Source organism: Rhododendron vialii, chromosome 10a (genome assembly GCF_030253575.1).
Source record: "Rhododendron vialii isolate Sample 1 chromosome 10a, ASM3025357v1".
Classification (NCBI taxonomy): Eukaryota; Viridiplantae; Streptophyta; class Magnoliopsida; order Ericales; family Ericaceae; genus Rhododendron; species Rhododendron vialii.
In genome coordinates, this window is record NC_080566.1 from 10,380,103 (window position 1) to 10,389,780 (window position 9,678).

Consider the following 9,678-nt stretch of genomic DNA (forward strand, 5'->3'; position numbering starts at 1 on the left):
AAAATAGAAATAGCCTCATGCATGACTCTCGTCCTACTTTCGCCACGTTGCTAGTTCTGACCTTGGACTTCCGCTCAATTCTCACGGATTTTAGTAGTAGTTTGGAATATGTTTTAAAGACGTTTTTGTGCTCACGCTTACACATCCCGCACATAAATCATGTAACTTAGGTCTTGACTACCTTTGGAACTTAAATATGTGAGGGGTGAATGCATGATAAGGATATATGTAGCAAATTAAAAGCCAAAAAGAAGAGAATGACAGTAAAATAATGAAACAACGACATGGAGGCCTGGAAGCAAATGCGCCCGAAGAAGAGATGAGCTAATTGGTAACTAACTAGGGTGTCCGATGACATGGGAATTCAGCACTATAAGCAACCAACCAGTAAGGAAAAGGGCCGAGCAAAAAAAATCCAGTAAGAAAAAGGCCAAGCCATAAATGGTCCTTGAGAAATTCTTGGGTGCAAATTGGTTACCAGTGGTATCCTTTGAGCACATTCGGATTATCTAAAAATGCAATCGACGGTCATGATTGAAGGGTACCGCGTGATACGCAATTTGGAAACAAGAATTTCTCCATGGTCCCCAAAGGAGGAGACCTTATCGGGCAGTAACGCAAGAGAGGAATAGTACACTAAAACGGTTGCCATTTGCCAATTGGTAGGGCGTGCACTTCCTCCTGAGCTTTGCTATTCACACATATTGAAAATCTGTACCTTTAAGTACAGATTCAATTTGGGCCCATTTTGAGTTTCAAAAAAATGATCTGAACCGCTTATTTTATTTAAAATATTACGTTTAGAATTCTTGTAAAAAATCAGCTCAATAGTATAACGGTAAAAGTATATTTAAAATTAGATATATCATAAATGCCCTTATCGATATATAATTGAATTGATTTTTTACGAAAACCCTAAACATAACGGTTGTGTTTGGTTGGGAGTTTAGTTTAGTTTAGTTTTGGTAATGGGTGGAGAGAGAAATAGAGTAATGATTGAAAATAGGGGTAATGATTGGAGAGAAATAGAGAGAGATGAGAAAGTAATAATTGAAAAAATAGGATAATGATTGGAAAAAGAAATAGAATAATGATTGAAAACAAAACTAAAACTAAAACTAAACGGTGAACCGAACAAAGCCAACATTTTAAACAAAATGAGAAGCTTTGAATTATTTTTTTAGGACCGAAAATAGATCCAAATCAAATACTATGTACTTGCTGATACAGATTTTGAATCTGTGTGGATATCCTTTCTCCTTCTCTAATAACGATGTCAAGTCACATCAATCATAAACATTGGATTAGCAACCGCTAGCCACGAGGCCGAAGTGAAAGATCAACAACTGTCTTCTAGTACACCTTTGATGGCACTCAAAGCGTTAACCTCATATTCAGTAGAGTTATATATAATAAAATCTCTAGTATCCTAGGGTCCACTTCAGTCCAGTTTTGGATCTTTTGTGGGGCTTTTGTAGGCCCACAATAACATTTGGAGCCGTTTATTTTTTTGAGCTCATTGAGAACATTAAGTGAGTCGAAAATCAATTCGATCTGATATCATTTGATATGATTTTGAAATGCATTAATTTTGTGTAAAAAAAAAAAAGTGCACCACTGAATTAATTGCAACCCATGTAATACAATTAAATGAAGCTTATTGCATTTCGAAATGATATCGGATCAGAGTGATTTTTGACATGTTTAATGTTCTCGACGAGCTCTAAAAAGTGAATGGCTCGCATCGTTGATGTGGTCCCGGGAAGTGCCCACAAAGGGCCCTAAACTGGACCAGACTGGACCCTAGGATACTTGACGGGATCTGCTTCCATAAAAATCAGCTTGCGCATTCTTTTCTTAAAACAAAAAATGATCAAAAATATTTTACTCCTACTTTTTTGGTTTCACTTATGGAGATCAATTAAAAAGCGTAAAATAAAATTACTCAAAAATATTCACAAAAGACAAAAAGAATCGTCCAAAGAAAAAAACGAGGAATCTTTTTCTAAGACAAATGAGACTCACGCTTGCAGGTATTGTTCAAGTCGTTATCCACAGAAAAAAGACTAGCTAACTTCCAAGGAAGGATATGGCATGTTAAATAGCCTGGCAAAAGAAATGTTTTATTGAATTCGATAACACTATATAAATATACAATAAGCTCCTTTATTTATAAAAAAAAAGGAGCCTAATTAAGGAAGAAAATCATACCAAATTTACTATGGAAAAAAATCATCTTAATTACAATCACATTTCAATCTTAATATCACGATATTATTTATTATATCCATTTATTCTAACATGGCAAAAGCAAAGCGACTGCTCCCTTTAATCTTAACTCAAACGAGTGTCGATTATAACCACTTCCTATTTGGTACTTTCTTGGTTGCTTCCGCCATTGATCTTATCCTACATTTCAAGGAAAACCTTATCCCATGGGGACCCCTTGCTACCTAGTAAAATCCATCACGGCATATTTATATGTATAAACTAATATGAAATGAAAGTTTTCCCATGAGTCCATGACTTAGCTAGAGTGTTTCGGGTCACCTTCGCACACTGCGGGTTAATTCGTACTGTCCTTCTCATAGCATTTTCACACGCTCGCTTACGCATGGAGAGAGATGGCCCGAAGAGTTACTAGTAAGGAGAATTCAACCTGAGATTTTAGGTATGAGCAAACCCCTAAACTCCCATGCCAATATCTTAACATTTTAATTGTTAATTTCTTTTTACCCGAATCAAACATCCATGATATGAGTGAAATATGGACTACGTACCCTGGGTGGGTGGATGGCAATATGGTATTAATAATCTGATTTTAATTCATTCGGGGAACCCAGGGAACTCGTCTATGTACCAACGCTTATGTATCGATGGTGCACAGATCGACGCGCAGGGCCCATTTACAGGTCCCATGCAAATTTTTCCAAACTTTTGAAAATTGGTACATTGGATCAAGCAGTTGCAGTTATCCGCTTTAGCTGATTTTTCACCGGGCCATTCGAAAAAATAGTTTGAAATTTATGAATGGTTCGGATAATATTGAAGAACTAAAAAGGGTCTAGGAAATCAAGCATTAAATGTTATAGGTTTACCTAATGAGATGAAAATAATACTATCAGCATTAAACACAAAATTATTCGTCCAAGCAAATATTGTCTCTCTCTTTAAAAATCAAAAGGAGTAAAGACCATTTTTTGTAGTGGGCCTGCTGATAGATATTCTATCAGCATTAAATGCAAAATGACGGCCCATGATGTGTTTGGATAATTAATACCCGCCAAGAACAAACTAAGAATATTTTTTAATGCTGAAAATGTCTTTGACGGGTATTAATTATCAAAACACGTCATTGGCCGTCATTTTCCCATAGAATAAAGACAGAGAACACATTTCTGGGCCAGGACTCCATACGAATAGAGACTGGGCCAAATATTTAAATGGGCCCAGAAGAAGGTCCCACTAGAGTCCTGTTTTTGGAGACTCTGATTGGGTTGAATTACAAGGCATCCAGCCCAACAACATACGTTGGCTTTACATTTCTATTCATCCAATCAAATTTAGGGCTAACACCCAGCCCATCACGCTCAGCACTTTTGTTCCCCAATTGGGCTTTCACATGGGACCCGAGATGCTGCCGAGCAGCTCCAGCAACCGATCTAGCCCTTCATCTCGACACGGACAGATCGGATCGAATCTGAGCGCATACAAATCTGAACCTTCCATTGCTCGATTAAGATCCGAGCCGTCGATTGCCAAAAAGAGTGGCTGGATTGGCCGCTCTGCACTGCTCTATAGGAAGATGCTTGGCAGCATCTTCCATTCCTTCATTATGACGATTTATTTTTTGGACTTAACGAACTGGACAGTCTTGCCAGTTTGAACTGATAACTCTACCACTCTCACCAAGGGCGGAGCTAGAGTTTTATCTTGTACCGAATTAGTATATTATGGCTTACACGATACAAAAAAAATTCCAATGACGAGAAAAATAACTTTTTGATAATGATCGACGTAAAATCATGAAGATTCGTTGACAAAAATGCGAATTTGAAGTACAACTTTTTTTTTCTTGTACTCTTATAGGTCAAGCCAAGGACAAAACTATATAGAGAAATAGCCCCGTAAATCCTCCCCACAAAACCACTCCCGGCTTATCAAAAAACAAAACAAGAAAAATAAGAACTTATTTATTGAATTAAAGGTGATGTATTGTGAAAGAATGACATGTCTCGTAAAATAAAAAATAAGTACTTAAAAAATAAGAACATTAGCGGAACGGGACCTAATAAGCCTCATAAACCAACCCCTAAAAAAAAAATGAAAAGAAAACCCAACTCGCACACAAGCTTTCTATTGTCCTGAGATGCCTTTAACCCCCACAAAGAGCACAAATCTAATAGCACTAGCAGTCAACTAAACAATCTGGACAAGCTAACAAAGCCTTCTTTCGAAACACGCTTTGATCTCTCTCTCTCTCTCTCTCTCTCTCTCTCTCTCTCTCTCTCTCTCTCTCTCTCCAAATGGAATAGACAGTAGCAGCCAAAGCACCTTTCATGAGAGTCTCACTACACCTGAAGCCCTCGCCTTTTACACGTTGATCGAATAAACCGACCACTAACATCTGTTAAACTAGAAGATCGAGCTACTGTTACTGAGAATTCTTCCCCATACGTACATCATTTCCACACAGCTCTAGAGAAAGAACATTAATTCAAATTTCAAAGAGAACAAGTACTGTTGGTGAAGTTTCTGCAAAAATATTATGGCATAAAGAACCATACATTAGTCCAAGGTTTGTTAGGAAAGCTTACTTCTAATAGAGTCCTTGCCGGGCAGAAAGAGCAGTACTAGACAGGTTTACGTTGATCATTATTAGTTTCTAATAGAGTGCGTTTGATAACCTTTTCAGTTTTTTGTTATCAAGAAAGTAGAAGGAGAAACAGGTTTACGTTGCCTTTCAAAAAAGAAACGGGTTTTTATGTTTTCATTAAAACAAAAACAAGAAACATGTTTGGTAATATTTGTGTTTTTCAAAAAAAACACATTTTTTAGTTTTTATAGTTTACAAAAACTCTAAAAAAGTTTATGAAAAACCAAAAAGTAGAACTTGTTACCAAACAAGTTTTCTTCATTAGTTTTCAAAAAGTAAAAACCAAAAACCAAAAACTGAAAACAAAAAGGTTATCAAACGCCCCATATATATTAGTTTTCACTGCAAGTTAACGTGTAATATTTGACTAATTGGCAATCTTGAAGAACATGAACAGTCTAATCTAATGTCATGTTATCAAAGTTTAGGAAAAAAAATATTTGACATTTGAACCCACTTCAGCATTCCAAACACTAATGTAACTTTCCATTTTATTTATTTTACAGCCCATCTCTCATTATATATAATTCACTTACCACTGATATGGAGCTAGCTACTGACTGGAAGATCAATATTGGAATGATGCTTGGTAGTGTATAAGATATGTTTTGATGGCAGTTATAATGCTTAATTATGCAACGATTTCAAAATGGGTATGGCTTGTTCATAGAGCCACTAAAAAGAGGTAATTAACGGAGCCGCTTGATCTCAACCGTCCGTTTCGGCATTGGACGGTCCAAATTTTAATGAAACTTTTCCGAAACGAATTTTAATGAAATTTTTCCGAAGAAGAGAACGGTCCGAATTTTAATGAAACTTTTCCGAAGAAAAGAATAGTCCGAATTTTAAGTTTCTTTAAAATTCGGACCGTCCAATACACTTTGACCGGGCGCGAGTTACCTCCATAAACCACTATTCACGCAAATAGTTTCTCTCTTTCAAAAAATGACAAGCTTTCAAGTGCAATTTTAAAAACCTAAGCGTGTGGAAGTCACTGTCAATAACCACTCTAACAAATACTTCTGGAGCCACCATTTGCTTAAATAAACATAACAATCCATATTCTACCATGAATGAGATACAAAATATAAACTAACGCCCCAAGCGACATTTTAATTTTTAGAGGTCAATTTATATATCCCACTAAAACCCTAGAGGCTCTCTGGGTCAAAGTGGTATCAGGGAAGTATAACCTGGATGAGAACACTTGGTTACCACAGATGCCTAGCAGAGGTAGACCTTCAACAATTTGGAAAAACTTGTGTTCAGTGGGAAGCATTGGTGCAGATATCGAAGAATGCATAATTCATGACTTTGTTTTCAAGGTCAACTCAGGAAATAAGATCAAGTTCTGGAAACACAATTGGTTAGGTGATGAAACTCTTGAAGCTGTCTTCCCAAGACTTTATAGTATCTCTCTTCAAAAGAAAGCAATCATCGCTGATGTGGTGTGCAACCAAAATCCAAGTCAATAGAATTTACTATTTAGCAGGAGATTACGTGACTGGGAAGAGAATCAACATGAAACGCTGAAGCAGCTCCTAAAGTGTAGTGCAACTTCAAGACTCAGTTGATGATTCTCTTCAATGGGCTTGGAGTAATGATTTGACTTTCACTGTGAAGTCAGCTTATTTAAAATGGGAAGGTCAAACATTTTTGGAAGACAAAGTATTGTCATCGATCTGGAAGAATATATGTCCTCCAAAATTAAAGTTGAGCTTTTCTCTTGAATGGTTGTTCAAGATTGCATTGCTTCAAAATCAGATTTAGTGAGGAGACGGATTCTTAATGAGGGTTCAGATTTGGGTCCATTTTGCAATTCTGCTAGTGAAACACCATCCCACTTACTTTTACATTGTCAATTTTCATGGCAAGTATGATCAAGAATAATGGACTGGTAGAAATTTCAATGGGTTAGCCCCCAAAACCTCAAATCCCTGTTTCAGCTCTAGGATCAAACCTCCTTCAGAAATTTGGAGAGGATATGCTGGTTGGCAAGCTTTTATGCAGTGCTCTGGACCTTATGGACATGCATAAATGAAGTTGTGTTCAGAAACAAAGTGTGGGGTCTAAAGGAGACCATTGATTTAGTACAGACAAGGATGGCTATCTAGGTGAAAAGGATATATGATGTCAAAGATTACTCTGTGGACGATTTCAAAAGGTGTTTGGATGGAATCAGATTGGTTAAAATTTAAGTTTTCTAGTTTTCTGTCTTAGGGTGTCTTTCTGGTTTGTTTTTCCCCTAGTTTTTTCTTCTTTGGGTCTCTTTTTTCCCTTTTTTCGTTTTTCTTTTTGTCTCTGTTTATTGTATTTGGTTTCGGTGGGTTGTGATCTGTGTTTTTTTTCCCTTCTGGGTGAGTCTCTAGTCTGGCTTTAGTCTAGGTGGTTTCTTTTGTCAATCCTTTTCTGGGTCTCTTTGGGTTTTCTTTGTCCTTAGTCCAGGTGGGTTTTGAGTCTGTTGGGTCTTAGGTTTTTTCTTTGGAGGCGTATCATTGGTCTAAGTCCTGGTCTTTTTGCTCTTTGTGGGTCATTGGTCTACTTCTGTCTTGGGTGTTTACTCTTTTTATTTGCAACTGGGGAGGGCAAAGAGTATCTTTACCTTATCCGTGCTCTTATCTTTGGTGTCTGCTCTTTTCATCTCCAACTGTGGAGGGATAAGAGTGCTTTTACCTTATCCATGCTCTTATCAACTCCATTCTTTGGAGGGCTAAGAGGTTTTCTCAACATCAGTGGATTAATCTAGCTTTTACACTGATTTGAGTTTATACTGCAATCTCTTTCATAATGCTAGAATGGTGATACCTGCCTACTGCTGATGATGATGTTCTGTTTCATTGTGGTTTTCATCCTTATATCGATCAACTCCTTCTATGGGAGGCTACGAGGTCAAGAGTTTTTTATTGGAACTGTCTATGTTTTTCCCAATTCTGTGCTTGCTGCTATGTTTTATTTGTAGAGACTATGTTTCTATTAAGTTGGTGTAGCTCTATGAAGGATCTGCTATGATTTCTCTCTTTTCAACTCCTAGCTTTGGGAGGGCTAAGAGAGATCGGGGATTGTTAATCCAATTGGAAAGTGCTGAATCAAGGTGATTCAGTTTGTTATGTTTATGCTGCTGCTGTTTTCACTTATGTTTGTCATCCTCATATCAACTCCCCCTTTGGGAGGGCTATGAGGTCAGGTGGTCAATCCAAAATCTCAGGATGTTTCAATTATGATTTCAAATTGTTGGTGCTGTTTTCTAATTATCTGTTGGTGTGCTTCTTGTTTCCATTCTGGGAGATTATCTTTCTGTTATGGTGTCTAAGAGGTGATGATCTTTCTGTTATGGTGGCTAAGAGGTTTCCTATTTCCTCCTGTTACGGGAAGTCATCTCTAGTTTCTTGAGGTGTCATGCTCTATTCTAAAGGTGATTGCTATGTTTCTCTCTTTTCAACTCCTATCTTTGGGAGGGCTAAGAGATGTCGGGGTCTGCATTTCTAGAAGAAAAGTGCTGAAAATGTCCTAAATTTGTTGCTTATTGAAGTGAAAGCAAGAGCTCAAGGTGGATCAATGTTTTGTTTGAATTTGTGCTCCTATTGTCTTACTACTCTGGTGATGCTTTAGGATGTAGCAATAATCTCTGCTTGTGCTGCTTGGAGGGTGTTCTAGCTATGATGGTTGGTTTATTTTTTGGTTTAGGATAGCTTTTGCCTCTTCTCTTCCAAATTCCAATACTCTATTGGAAGTCTTTTTTCTTTTTCCTATTCCATATATTAATATCATGGTTTAGGTTTTCTTTTTCTTTGATGTACCATTATCAAGTTTCTAATAATATAATCTTGTTGCCGACAAAAAATAATAATAAAGGCCCTAGTTGTGAGAATGGCAAGTATTGACTGAGGTAATGTGTAATTCGAGTTGTCTTGACAATATTATACGAGCTTACGAAAAGCGTTTCAATTATGTTATTCAATATTTAAATCGATTTCAAACGAGTCTTTAACGCGTTGAACATATTTTGAACTATTCGATTCGTTTATCGGTCCTAGTTTCGACGTTACAAGAACATGTACACCAATCTCGGTACACATGCAATTCCATTTTAAGTTACTTTAGCTATGCAAAACATGAAAGTTACCATGCACCAGATTCGGTAAACACCTCAGTAGAATTGCTCTAGCTCTTGTACTTCGGTAACTCTAGCAAAGCCCTATTCACAAGCAACTCATTACTAATTTTTTTAGCTTTGGGGCCTAGTCTCTACCCTTTCTCTCTCTTCGTTTGCGTTAGTTCTAGACCGAAAAATACTACGGGTGTGCGGGACTCACTCTCGAAACCCACACAAATGATTCAATCCGTTCAATAATTTTAAGAATTACTTTTGAGTGGTTTAGTTAAAAAAAATTAACTCAATCAAATAATCGTAAGTATTTTATCTAATCTTTACATTTTTTCATTCAGAATACAGAATCTTAAATTTTGATTGAATTTTGTGAAGGAAAAAAAGTTAGACAATTATGTACCCAATATCCCCTTGAGGTAAAGGAAAAGAGAAGAGAGAGTATTATTCACGGAGGGTTCCGCGAATAAGGTTTTACGGAGCCAATCGAGCGTGTCGAAAAGTTTTTTGGACAGTCTGAATTTTAAAAAAATTTGTCTAGGAAAAAGTTTGCGGGGTTAACTCTTTTCCGAAAAAAAAAATTTTAAAATTCACACCATTAATTACAGAGACGGACGAATAAGATCGGACGACTTCATAAATAACCCAATTTACAACAGCTCTGTAAATAAAGTCGATCGAGAGAGAGAGAGAGAGT

The 9,678-nt window shown here is 36.9% G+C and overlaps 1 long non-coding RNA gene across 1 annotated transcript; it reads left to right on the plus strand.

The window, feature by feature from the left end:
• Positions 1-6,035: 6,035 nt before the first annotated feature.
• LOC131303332 (uncharacterized) lies at positions 6,036-8,744 on the plus strand. The gene is made up of 2 exons (XR_009191947.1): positions 6,036-8,288; positions 8,332-8,744. It is a non-coding gene; the product is annotated as an uncharacterized LOC131303332 (long non-coding RNA).
• The last annotated feature ends 934 nt before the right edge of the window (positions 8,745-9,678 follow it).